The sequence below is a fragment of the Macrotis lagotis genome, chromosome 4, assembly GCF_037893015.1.
Source record: "Macrotis lagotis isolate mMagLag1 chromosome 4, bilby.v1.9.chrom.fasta, whole genome shotgun sequence".
NCBI lineage: Eukaryota > Metazoa > Chordata > Mammalia > Peramelemorphia > Peramelidae > Macrotis > Macrotis lagotis.
The window spans coordinates 12,698,546-12,712,046 of NC_133661.1; the positions used below are offsets into that span (position 1 = coordinate 12,698,546).

Below are 13,501 nucleotides of genomic sequence, written 5' to 3' on the forward strand. Positions count from 1 at the left end.
ATAGGAGGGGGAAGATGGAGAAGCAGAGGCAGAGACAGGAGAGAAACAGAGGCAGAGACAGGAGAGAGCTAGAGGGCCAGAAAGAGTTGGCGAGGTGGTTTGGCCATAAGATCTCCCCCTGGAGTGATGGGAAGGGAAGGGGCAGAAGCCACCAAGGCCCTGCCTGCGGGCCCAGCCCTCCAGCAGAAGGCAGGGTCTGGGCTGGGATGTGGGGGGGAAGCTGGCAGTCAGAGGACGAGGAGACGAACGCTGTGGGCACGAGCCTGGGGCCAGGGTTTCAATTAGCTGACTCTGCCCGTCAGATCCCGCCTGTGAAACTGCCGGGGTGATTTCGGAACAAGTTTTGGGCCTCAGTTTCCTCATCTGCAAAACCACCCCAACGGCCTTCGGCTGGGGGGTTCCCGTGCCAGGGTGGCTGAACCCGAGAAGGGCCGGGCGGCGCCAGGGTCTTATCTGCCCCTTGGGAAACGGCCGGCGGGGCCCGCGAGGCCCCCTGTGCAGTCCGACCCGGGCCCTTTAAGCACACCCCGAGTGCCCAGCTGCCCCCAGCCTGGAGGAAGGGCAGCGCGGTGCGAGCGGGGCCAGGAAACGAAAGTTGCCCAGGGAGCCCAGGGCAGCCCTCCCGGGCCCGGGGACTCCCGGCTCCTCTGCCCGCGCCGGGGCCCCACCCTCGCATTCCAAAAGCGCTGGGCCTCGCAGACCCACCCTTCGGCCCGGGGCCGCCCCCGAGGGAGGCCGGACTCCGGGGCCCGGCCCGAGGCTAACGGGAAGGAGACGCGGCCGCCCCCGGGGCTCCCAGCGCCCGCCCGGCGGAGTCCCCCTGGCCCGGCCGCAGCGCGCTCCGACGCCCCGCCGGGAGCCGGCCCGGGGCTGCCCTGCCGGGAGCCGGCCCGGGGCTCCGACGCCCCTCCGGGAGCCGGCCCGGGGCTCCGACGCCCTGCCGGGAGCCGGCCCGGGGCTGCCCTGCCGAGAGCCGGCCCGGGGCTGCCCTGCCGAGAGCCGGCCCGGGGCTCCGACGCCCCTCCGGGAGCCGGCCCGGGGCTCCGACGCCCCTCCGGGAGCCGGCCCGGGGCTCCGACGCCCCTCCGGGAGCCGGCCCGGGGCTCCGACGCCCCGCCGGGAGCCGGCCCGGGGCTGCCCCGCCGGGAGCCGGCCCGGGGCTCCGACGCCCTGCCGGGAGCCGGCCCGGGGCTGTCCTGCCGGGAGCCGGCCCGGGGCTGTCCTGCCGGGAGCCGGCCCGGGGCTCCGACGCCCCTCCGGGAGCCGGCCCGGGGCTGTCCTGCCGGGAGCCGGCCCGGGGCTCCGACGCCCCTCCGGGAGCCGGCCCGGGGCTGTCCTGCCGGGAGCCGGCCCGGGGCTCCGACGCCCGGGCGCCTGGGTCTCGTGCGTTCCCGGGACGCGGGCCCGGGCCCCTGGCCGGGGAGCCCCGCTCCGCCCGAGCCTGGTGGCCGAGGCCCGGGAAGCAGGGGAGCCGCGGTTCCCAGTGGCCCGGGGCCTGGGGAAGCCGGAGCAGGGGCGCCCCCCGCCCCGGGAGATGCCCGAAGGTAGGGACGCGGGGGCTGCGAGTGCCGGCTGATGGGGGGCGCGGGGGCATCTTGTTCTCTGGGCACCCGGACCTGGACCCCGGGGCTCCAAAGCAGCCAGCTGGTGCTGGGGGGGGCAGAGAGCCTGGCACACCAGGTCACCCTTGGGCTTCCCTCCCTCCCACCAACGGCGTGTGAAACTGCCTAAATTCGGCGCCTCTCTGACCGCGGTCTCCTCTTCTGGAAAGTGGGCAGGGGAAGAGGTTGGGCACCAGGCCAGCTGCGAGCCCCCTGCAGGCCCCGCTCGGTCAGCCGGCGCTGCCAACAGCCCATTAACCCCCCTCAAGCACCTGCTGCGGGCAGAGCCGCCTTCGCCGACCTGCTTCCCTCTCTGAACTTTGCAAGGCGGGGGCTCCTCTGGGAGAGTGTGCGCGGTGCCAGCTGCGCCGGCCTCAGCATGCCCACCAGGCTGAGGGAGCGAGGGCAGGGGATGCCAGGAGACGCCCGTCCTCAACACTGCCCGCCTTCCTCGGCGCCCAGTCCGAGTCCCGGGCAGTCGAGGCAGCACCCGGGATCCCTTGGGCTCGGTCAGCTGAGAGAAGGGGGAGCTAGGACCCAGGAGGCGCGGGAAAGGATTCTTCCAGAAGGTGGGATTTTAGCTGAGATGGAAAGAGGAGAAGAGAAAAGCCAAAGCAGGTTTGGCGACCTTGAAGTGTTCTGGGGCCCTGTCAGTGCCAGGCCAAGGAGGGCCGGAACACGGGCTCGCTGGTTTGCAGGTGGGAGGCAGAGAGAAGGGGAGGAAGGGGAGGAAGGAAGAACGGAAAGAAAAAATGGAAAGAAATGAAAGCTGATCAATCCACTTGAGTTTGAGATTTCAATGGCTTTGGAACTCCCAGGCTTCTGGAATTCCTTCCCTAACGCAAACTACATGTAACTAACCCCTAGTGACAGCTGGGCCTGGAGAACCTGAAAGGGGGTCTCAGACACCATTTGTGGGAACCTGCCCAAGCCACGTCACCCTGTGTGCCTCAGTTTGCTTTTCACAGGGCCTGCTTGATTTGAATCCTATATTAATGACAGACCAGAGCTCCTCAAAATGAATCCTAGACTGGAGGATTCTGCCTCCCTCAGCCCCCCCCCCCCCAATTCCTGTCTTCCTCTCACCCTCAACTTTTGTTTTATTGTTTAAAGGATTCACAAACTCTTAGGAGCCCAGATTTCAGAATTAGGGGCAGGGCTGACTGTAATGGCAGCTAGGGGGTGCTGCAGGGGATTCTGGCCTCAGACCTTGAAGCTGTGTGACTCTGGACAAGTCACTTCACTCTGTCTGCCTCGATTTCCTCATCTGAAAAATGTGCCGGAGAAAAAAATGGCAAACGACTCCCATGTCTTTGTCATGGTGTCACAAAGAGTCAGACAAAACTGCAATGACTGCACAACCGCAACCACAAACGTGAACCTAAGTGACTGAGAGGCTGGTGGTGTCCTCAACACGAACAGCTGGAAAACCGGGAGGGAGACATGAGTTCCGCCTGGGAAACGTTGACTCTGAGATGCCTGTGGCCCACCCAGTGGAGATGTGCTTTGGGAGGTTAGGGAAAGGTCTCGGGCCTGGATAAAACAGTCATCATTGTAGCTGATAGCGGCAACTTGGGAATGGATCGTGTCACCAAGGAAAATACTGCAGGAAGAAGGGAAGACTTTGGCTTTTCCCCCCTGTACTTGGCAGGTACTAATAACAGCTAGCATTTATATAACCTTCAGGAAACAGTATTTTTTTTTTATCATTGGATGGCCACAGTAATCCTTCGAGGTAGGTGCTGTTATCTCCATTTTACAGATGAGGAAACTGAGGCAGACAGGTTAAATCACTTGCCCTGCTTCTTACAGCTTCAAAAATATCTGAATTTATCCTTGACTCTGGTAGGCCTTGTCCACAGAACTGCCTCTTAAAAAAGTAATGTCTTTTCTTGAGTGAATTTCCTATTAGACCCAAAGGGTTAGAAGCTTTTTCTGCCTGGAGTTGGGTGAGATACTAGATGATTCCCAAAGGTCCCTTCCAGCCTTAAATTTCCAAAGAATGAATGGAACACACCTGGCTTCCTTGTTTGGTATTGGTTAATCTTTTGATATTCTTTTTAGTCACCCTTTCCTATATAAACAGATTGTTTCATACAAGGAAGGTTAAAAACCCTCAGAAAAAAAAAAACCCAACCAAGCCCAGGGACTGTAATTTCCTTAGATACTCTGAGAATGGAAAGGAATCTGAGAAGGGTTTTCATTTAGCAGCTCTTGGGGCTCTGATTTTTCTTTACATCGGTGTGGACTTTAAGTTGTGGACCGCAAACATTTATATTAAGGCTTCCTCTGAACCTAGAGGAAGTCTCTGCCAAGTGATTACTTTCTTCCATTGAAACCAGGAATAGCTGGTTTCCTTCGGGATTCAGGCTCAGAGATACCTTCCTTCTGTTGGACCCCTACTTCTGCAAGCTTCTCCTGCCTTCCCTCCTCTCATACCTTCCTTCTAATCTGATCCGATCTCCTGCAATGCTGTCCCTCTTTTAGCTCCAGGGACATTCTGGCTCTGCCGTCTCCTCTGGCTGTCCCCCATTCTTGGAATGCTCTCCCTTCTCTGCCCCATCTTACTCTCTGACTTCCTTAAATCCCCACCTTCTTCATTCTCACTCTCACCCCCCCTTAATTATTTCTTATTTATCCTGACTATAGCTTACTTTGTATATAATTGTTTGAATGTTGACTGGAAGCTCCTTGAGGGCAGGGAATATCTTTTATCTTTATTTGCATCCCCAGGGTTTAGCATGGGACCTGGCCTCTAATTGGCACTTTAAGAATGTGGATGGGTGAATTGATTGTAGGGGACTGTTTGACTTTTGCCCCCCCCCCCCCCCCCCCAGCAAGAAAAGAACCAGACCCACTTTGGGTCTTATCTGATGGTAGGAAGTAAGAAGCCGAGTCACTGGCCAGGCTTTTGAAGTCTGGCATAAGCCCTTTAGAGTTCAAAGACTGGGTGCTGCCAAACTGGGGTGGGTGAGATGGACACCTGGATGAATGAGCTTCTTGGTGTCATCCGCTGCCTCCTTGGGTTGTTGTCCTTGGGAGAGTCTCATGATTTAATATTTAATGGACTAAGATTTGAGTGCAGCTGGGTGGTACAGTAGATGGAGCCCCGGTCCTGGAGTCAGGAGATCCTGAAATCAAATCTGGCCTCAGACATGTAATACTTACAAGCTGTGTGACTCTTAGTCACTTAATCCCATTGCCTCACAAAAAACCCCAAACCCAAAATAAAAATGCCCCAAACAAACAAAAAAAGATTTAATTGCTCCAACCTTTGAATTCCAAAGGAGCTGAATTCAGAATTGGAGTTCAAGAATTCATTTTAAATTACCCTCTGAGTGCTGGCTTTTAAGACAAAAACTTTGTGTTTTGAAATGAAGTAATGATATCTGCCCTGGGGGGTCTGCAACCTAGAAACAGGTAAACTTGGGAAGTAGTTAAAATTATGTAAAATAAAAATGTCTTAAATTGGAATCTATTTTAACTTTTAAATTCATAAATATTCACCCAGTCAATAAACATTTATAATAATAATGTCCTTCATTTTTGAAGAAGACCATGACATCAGGGAGGTGATACCAAGCCAATCCTGTGAATTGGATTTGAGTGAGGGGCACTGTGCTAAGTCACCTACCTCCCTTTCTTCTCTAGAGCCATTTGGGTCCAGGGACCAGATATGAACCAAGATCACTGGAGATGACCCTGGGTGTGAGGAATCAGGGTGAAGCGACTTGCCCAAGGTCTCCCACAACTAGTGAGAGTCAAGTGTCTGAGGCTGGATTCAAACTCCTGTCCTCCTGACTCCAAAGCCAGTACTCTACCCACCGTGCCACCCAGCTGCCCCTCCAGTAAACAGGCACTACTATGTGATAAGGCAAAAACCTGGTTCCTGCCCCAAGGGGCTCCCAGTCCAATGAAGGGGACACCCTGCCAGTGGTTTGAAACAGGATAAATTGGAGACACTCATTTAGATTGCCCACATAGTGAGCTTATAACAATTAAATTTCCAGTCCATCATGGTACCCGTGACCAGAAGTAGGGTTATCATTTTCTTCCCTCCATATTCTAATTTTTTTTTTTTAGGTTTTTTTTTTTTTTGCAAGGCAAACGGGGTTAAGTGGCTTGCCCAAGGCCACACAGCTAGGTCATTATTAAGTATCTGAGACCAGATCCGAACCCAGGTACTCCTGACTCCAGGGCGGGTGCTTTATCCACTTTGCCACCTAGCCACCCCATATTCTAGTTCTTTAAACAGCACCTGACCTTCAGTTCTGGTTGTCAGTGGTAGAGATCAACAGCAGATTGAGATTTCTTTCTTGGAGAGAACTGGTGTCTTCAGATGGCTTTCTTTCTCCCCTGAAATTGCCTCCTTGTTTAATTTAACCTCATTGGCAGCCAGGAGATGGCATTAAAGCTGCTCAGTGCCCAGGCTGCCAGTTCCTATTGAGGTAGCACTTGGGGAGAGCCTTGTTTCCTAGGGTTTCATGCATCAGAGGGCACTAGGCCTTTGGCTGCCCATTGGAGGTCCAAGTGTGTCTTACTGAGAAGAGCCACACCTCGAACACTTCCTCTCATGAATAAAATAAAACAAATTTGCAGAGCAGACAGTTGGGGCCCTTTGTGGCCTTTCGCCTTCTCCAGGACTTCTTGAGTCAGCTCTACCAGGAAGCCAGTATGAAGTTGACGTTGTGGACAGACATTTATAAGGTGGTCAAACCACTTCACCTCAAATACTTTCTAGCTCCGTGACTCTGGACAGGCTCATCTGACCTTTGACTCAGTTTTTTCCATCTGTAAAATGGGATAATAGTAGCTCCTACCTCCCAGGTGGAGCAATTGAAATGATAAATGTAAATTATTTTGCTAATGTTAAAGTGCTATCTTTATGCTAGATAGATGCTACCGATCTGTCCTATGAAATCATGCCTCAGACTGACAGGTCATGGGATTGTCACTAGGTTTAAATGGCCCACAGGTAGGGAATTTCCTATTATTGAGGTTTTTCTAGCACATTTTGAGGTTCTTTAACAAAAAACATCTCCTATCTGCTCACTGCAAAAATCCCCCCCCCCAAAAAAATTGCAGAAACAAAGAAAAGGTGGATAATTTCAAACACATTATTTATTATATAGACTTTCTTAAAATGGAAATTTTTGCTTTATATTATGAATCCTCTTTTCTGTTTGCTTAGCACGTGGCAGTGGTTTTTCCCCCTTATTTTTGTATTTAAGTTAAAAAATAAGAAGAAAAAAACCTATTTACCTAAGTCGTACTGTCAGAAGGCCTAGAGTTAGGGAGACTCATTGAGTTCAAATCTGGCCTCAGACACTTAATTGCTGTGCAACCCGGGGCAAGTCACTTAACCCTGTTTGCCTCAGTTTCCTCATCTATAAAATGACTTGGAGTAGACAATGGCAGACTCAAAGAGTTTTGCCAAGAAAAGCCCAAGTGGGGTCATGAAGAGTCAGAGATGACTGAAATGACCAACTAACAGAAACAAAAATATCGCCAGAAAGTATTCCCTTTTCTCTTCTGGTAGCTATTCTTGAGGAGTCTGCTCTACCCAGCTACATTGCCCGATCCATACCTACAGTGCCCCATCTTTGCCAAGATGGGCGGGGGGTGAAAGGATGTCCTCCTCTGGGTCCAGCTTGGACGTTACGAAGACTCAATCTTTGATGTTTGTTATTCTTCCATTACTTTCTTTGCTTTTCTAGCCCTGTTTGTTTTATTCTTCATCAGTTTGTAGAAGTAGAAGCCAGTGGATTTTATGAGGCCTTCATGAGGAAGCCCTAGCACGAGGGACAGGTGATTCAAAAGTTTGGAGGCAAGAGATGACACATTGTATGAGAGCCATTCTAGTGGGGATCCTGGTTCAGTCATGCTGTGGAAAAGCTGGCTGAAGGGCCCTTACCAGCTCTGCGGCTTTGGGCAAGCCACAGAGAAGGATCTGAGTCCATGGGCTGCATTCTCTACGTCTAAAATCCTGTGAAAAGTGACTGAGACCCTGCTTGGGGAGAGTCTCAGGGCCCAGGTTCAGGAGGAGTTTGAGTTTGACCCTGGGAGCAATGGGGGGCTACTGAAGATTATTGAGCAACTGTGGCACCTACTGCTCCTGGTTGTGGCAGCCTTTTACCTGGACATCTCAAAGCCTAAGTCACCTAGGAGCCTGGTTTCTGTTACTTTTCCCATCCCCATTCTCCATATCATTTACAGTTGGTCAAATAGGGCCTTGTAGCACAGGACTGGAGCCCCAGATTTGGGGACAGAGGACCTGGCTCAGTATCCCAAGGCCTGCCATTTACCATCTGAGTAAGAATGGTGATAATAACGAGTATTTACATAGTGATTTAAAGTTTGTATCTTTGAAGAATTTGCTTGGCAAATATCTCGCAGCAATCATGGGAAAGCTAATGCTGTCCATTTTACAGATGAGAAAACTTGGGCAGAGAGAGGTTAACACTCACCCGGGGTCACCCAGCCAAGTGTCTGAGGGAGGATTTGAATTCAGGTCTTTTTGTCTCCCCAAGGCCCCAGATGAATCCATGGTACCATCTGGCTATGCAAACTTGGGCAATTCATGGTTTCCTGGGCCTCAGTCTCTTTTGTAAAATGTTGGAGTTGGATTAGATCAAATCTGAATTCTTTCCAGCCCTAAAGATAGAACCTTCTTACTGGACCCTTCTGTTCTGAAGTGAGTTGGGGTTTTAAGAACTGTATTTCAGTATTTTGTTATTTAGTACAAAAGACACTTCGCCAACAAACCACCTGAACAAATGACTTCACAAGGATGTTCCCCGAACAAATAGAAAGATTATTGACTGAGTGAAAAGCAAGGCCGGACGTGCCTCCAGTTTTGGCAGCAAGGTTCGCCACACAGAACACCATCAAACTGACCCATCGCTGGCGCTGGTCTGTGTTGACTCTGGTGAAGCCTTCATAGTCATTGTGGAAAGTTGGTAGAGCTTGTTTGTCCATACGCCCATGAATACTCTTAAAAAGATCTCTTAAAGGAGTTCCCTGACTTTTATCTAGTCTTCTCTAAAACAAACAAACCCTTTGAAATCTTAAGAATTTCTCTTGTTGGGCCTGAGAGCAATGGGGATGAGTTAGATTAATCTGTCAACCTTTGGGGTTTGCCTTGGTCTACCTGGATGCTGAGGTTCCTTCTTTTTTTTCTTAGGTTTTTTTTTTTTTTGCAAAGCATTGGGGTTAAGTGACTTGCCCAAGGCCACATGACTAGGTAATAATTAAGTATCTGAGTCCGGATTTGAACTCAGGTCCTCCTGACTCCAGGGCTGATGCTCTATCCACTAGCCACCCCATGAGGTTCCTTCTAACTGTGCGACCCTGGGCACATCACTTATATCTCTATGCCCCCCCCCCCCCAATCTTAGTTTTCTTATTTGTAAAATGAGGGGATTGGGCTCTGTGGTCTCTTACAACTCTAGATCTGTGGTCTCTCCATCTATGATTTTTTGACTTCTAGATGATGCACTGTGAATAAGATATTGTGTTAACTGCTCTATAAATCTTCACAATAACCTTGAAAGGGAGATGGAAGTAATATTCCCCTTTCACAGTTGAAGAAACTGAAGCAAACACAGGTTAAGTGACTTGCCAGGGATCCATCTAGGAAGTGTTTGAGGTTGCATTTGTTGGGGTTTTTTTTTCTTGCAAGGCAGTGGGGTAAAGTGGCTTGCCCAAGACCACACAGCTAGGTAATTATTAAATGTCTGAGACCGGATTTGAACCCAGGAACTCCTGACTCCAGGGCCGGTGCTCTATCCACTGCACCACGTAGCCCCCCCTGAGGTTGCATTTGAATGCAGGTCTTCCCAACTCTAGATTCCATGTTCTAATCTCCAGATAAGGGGTCACTTAGGCCTTGGTGGAAAGAATGAAAGAGTGAATTAGAATGGAAGAAAATTAGAAAAAAGAATTTGAAATAGAGGCGAAAGGGGGAAACTCTGAAATCATACCCTTCTGTTCTGTTGGAAAAAGTTTCTTTTGGAAGTTTTTCTGTTAGAAGATATAAGAAATGAGACAGGAAAATTTGGTGGGGAGCTGGGAAGGTTGACCAAAACCCGAAGAGGCTCTCCCAGAAATTCAGGGCGTGTGATGGAGAAGGCAGGGGAGATTGATTGAAAGGGCTATGGAGTATGGGCAAGACTAAACTCATCTACTTGAGGATAGCATCTGAGTGTAAGACTCAAACACTGGTGTTAGAGTCTGAGGGCCTGAGTTCAAATCCTTTCTCTGCCACTTGCTCCTGGTGTGACCTTAGCAAGAACCTTCTGTCTGGAGCCAGCTTCCTTGGCTTTTCCTTTCCAGGTCTCAATCTTCCATCCTGGGATTTGGGGACAAGCTCCAGCCCTAGCACTTCTTAGCCACAGGACCTTGGCCAAATGACTCCAGCTCTGACACAATCAGTAAGAATTCATTAAGAGCCTGTTATGGGCAGGCACTGGGAATGCAAAATGAGACATTTATAAGAAAACCTACTCTGGTGCCATATTAATATAAGTATTGTATTGAGGGTTATCAGGATGGATCATTAAGGTCATAAGGTCATAATTTTGCAGAATTCACCCAACCAACAGGCCTTTTGTGAGTGTCTGCCAAGGCTCTGAAGATGCAGCGAAAGAAAAGAAAGTTCTTTCCTTTTCTTCCTCTGCAAAAATGGAATTCTATTTGTTCTTCAACCCTCAGGACTGTTGGGAAACTAGGATTTGTTAAATCCAAGATGCGGTAGAAATCCGAGTTATGTTCTCAGCTGACTAGTCAGTCAGCAAGGGAGTGCAGAGGATCAGAGACTAGATTTGGGGATCTCATCCTGTCTGTGGGACCTGAGACAAATCGCTTAAAACCTCTCCCAACTTCGGGTTCTTCATCTGTAAAATGGGATAGAAATAGTGCTGCCGACCTCAGTGGGTAGCTATGAGAATGAAATGAGTTAATAGAGGTAATAGAGGTGAATGCTGGCTGTCATTCTCATGATCAGCACCTTGCTGTGAGGTCATTAGAGTGCAATGAGACCGTACCATTTGAGGGCTAGTTGGAGTGGGGGATCTTTAGTTTGTGTTGGAGAAGACTTAGGAGGTCATGATCACTGTGGCTCATTATTGGTCTCATATAACTGGGGGTGGGGATTGGACTTCTGTTGAGGGCAGAGTTCAATGTAATGGGGAAATCCCATGGGAACAAACTTCCATTTATGTTAAGGAAAAGGACTGGATGGAAGCTGGGGGCAGGGCAAAGTGCACTTGCTTGGTTCTTTCCAAGTCTCAGATTCGGTCAATGAATCACAGAATTAGATGGATGGGATCTCGGTGGCAGGTCTCGTTCAACCCATAACCAAGCCTCCATTTGAAGACTCCAAAAGAGGGAATTCTGTGATCCTGGGAATCTTCTGGTGGGGTGTCAACTCCCCAGGCCATTAGGACTCTTCCAAGGTCCCCTTTCTTGAGCTGGTTGGGATCTCCTAGCCCAGCCTCCTCATTTGATAGATGAAGACATTGAGATCTTGGGAAATAAGCAGCATCTGACTTTGAATCCAGCCATCTTCCCATTACACCTTGGAATCTGAGAGAAGCCTGGGGAGACGAATCAAGTGACTTCTCTCTAGATCCCATAGTCAGCAAATGTCAGAGCCAAGATGGGAAGTCGGGTCCATGTGCCTTGTCTTCAGAGCATGTTTGGGGCTTCTAGTAAGGGAACCTCCTCGTTCCTTGAGGGTCCAGCTCTGTGGCCTCATGGGCCCTTTTGGAACAAAGAATCTCACAAGGGTTCCCTCTACTGTTTCAGGGTTCCCATGGCAATGTGGAGTGGGAGGCGTAATCTTGGAGTGAGGGATGAAGGGAGAGTTGGTGCTTGACTTTGCCCTGGACTCGAGGTTCCGCTCCCCCAAATGCCCCCCTAACTTTCAAACCTTGCTTAAGAAGGTCTTTGGGTCCTGCCCTTGCTGTGGGTGCAGATGTGGCAAACTGAGTTTCCATAATGAAAATGACTGAAGAGGAGTAGAGGAAGGCCCACCCCTGTTCTGAAGTCTAAAAAGAAGTCAGTGATTTTTAGAATCTTTCTGTATATTTATGTGGATATATAAATTTCTTAGTATATTAACATTTCCTTCAGAATGGATGAGGCTTGGTGGAAGGAGCTGAGGGGCTTTCACTTGATAGCTATGTTCCATTACTGGCAAGGCTCTTCTCTGGAAGGGTATCTGCCTTGTTCTGCCTGGCTTCAGAACCGGGGGGAATGGGTCCGAATCGCTGAGGTATGAATTTGAGCTCCATGGAAGGAAACAGTTTTTCCCAGAGTTAACCCCAGGTTGAACAAACTCCCTTGAGACCAGTGAGCTCTGCCTCTGTGGGGGCTGTAGCAGAGGTTGGGGCAGCACCTAGTGGGTGTGCGTGAGGGTGGGGAATCTTTTGAATGTGAGACTTGGCTTAAATGTGGGTTGAGTCTCCTTTTCACTTGGAAAGTCAATGATTCTACTTTACCAAATGTTTCCTGGAATCTCAGAGTAAGAAGGATTTAGCCCGCTTCCAAACAGCTTGCCTCCCAGTGGGATCCTGGGAAATCGTCCCTCCTGGAACCATCTATCCATAGAACTCATGGAAGCCTCTTCTGTGGCAATACGTCTGAGCTGTAGCATGTACTGAGAATTATTTACCCATCAGATGGGGGCCTGGAGAACTTCTAGTCTTGAATGCATCCTCCCTGGGCAGAGAGACATCCAGAGTTGGTGGGAGCCAGCCAGAATCTGATTTCCATGGGCCTTGTGGCCATTTGCAATGGAAGCCAGTGCTAGCTGTCACTCCTTGGGTGACCTTGGCCAAGTCACAGCTGTCTCATTCTCTATCTCCTTGTCTGTAAAATGAGTGAGTTGGATCATAGACATACCTCCTGCTCTCAGTCTCTGATCCTGCCATCCTAAGCCTTAGGCAGGCCGCCTGGGTGTGGAGTTGGCACCATTTGCCACCACTAGGGCTACTTACAAATGCACCTCAAGGAAATTTCTATGAGCTTGTTGGGCAATTCTGGACCAGCTTTTGACCAAGGCCTTGAAAGTGATTTCAACCTGCTTCAGTTGTCAGAGTATTTTATTTTATTTTATTTTATTTTATTTTATTTTATTTTATTTTATTTTATTTTATTTTATTTTATTTCATTTCATTTCATTTCATTTCATTTCATTGCATTGCATTGCATTGCATTGCATTGCATTGCATTGCATTGCATTGCATTGCATTGTATTGCATTCATTTTCTTTTTTCTTACCCCCATCCCATTCTCCCTCTCTGTATTTATGTTGTGTTCCCTCTTTTTTTGGGGGGGCAGTTTGCAAGGCAGTGGGGTTTAATGACTTGTCCAAGGTCTCACAGCTAGGTAATTGTTAAGTGTCTGCAGGCAAATTTGAACTTAGGTCCTCCTGACTCCAGGGTTGGTGCTCTATCCACTGTGCCACCTAGCCACCCCAGGCCTTGGGATTTTCAGTAGTGCTATGATGGAGATCTTCTAGCGCTGCTCGCTCCCTTGGAGGCTTGATATAGCCTAACTGTGTGAAAAGATGACCATGGACCATGGATAGGCCCTCCTGACCTGGCGGGGGGTAGAATTTCCAAAGTGAGAGAGAAATTGGTTCTGGAGAGTGAGATAGGAGACCAGGTTGGAATGGATCAAACCCCGTGGGTATCTGGGAGTGATGGTGAGACAGAAGTCAAAAATGAGTGGACATGAGTCCATCAGTTGCTTCAATGTGTTGAGGCACCAGGTTGGGTGTGGGAAACAAAGCAAAATTGAAGCAGTCCCTTGTCCTCAAGGAGGTTATATCCCTGGAAACAGGATGGATGTGCCTGTGTAGACAGATATGGGATAGGAGGGAGGCGCCCTTCCTC

The 13,501-nt window shown here is 49.9% G+C and overlaps 1 protein-coding gene across 8 annotated transcripts in view; it reads left to right on the forward strand.

The window, feature by feature from the left end:
- Positions 1-13,501, forward strand: part of SGMS1 (sphingomyelin synthase 1) — a 232,173-nt gene that overhangs the window by 142,553 nt on the left and 76,119 nt on the right. Inside the window, exon 1 of one of the 8 annotated variants that reach the window (XM_074232265.1) lies at positions 1,447-1,544. The exons of 6 other annotated variants lie outside the window; for them this stretch is intronic. The gene's annotated coding sequence lies outside the window, so the exon portion shown is untranslated. Of the gene's footprint in view, positions 1-1,446; positions 1,545-4,459; positions 11,661-13,501 lie in introns of those variants that run through there. One more of the 8 variants, XM_074232266.1, reaches the window with a different exon arrangement.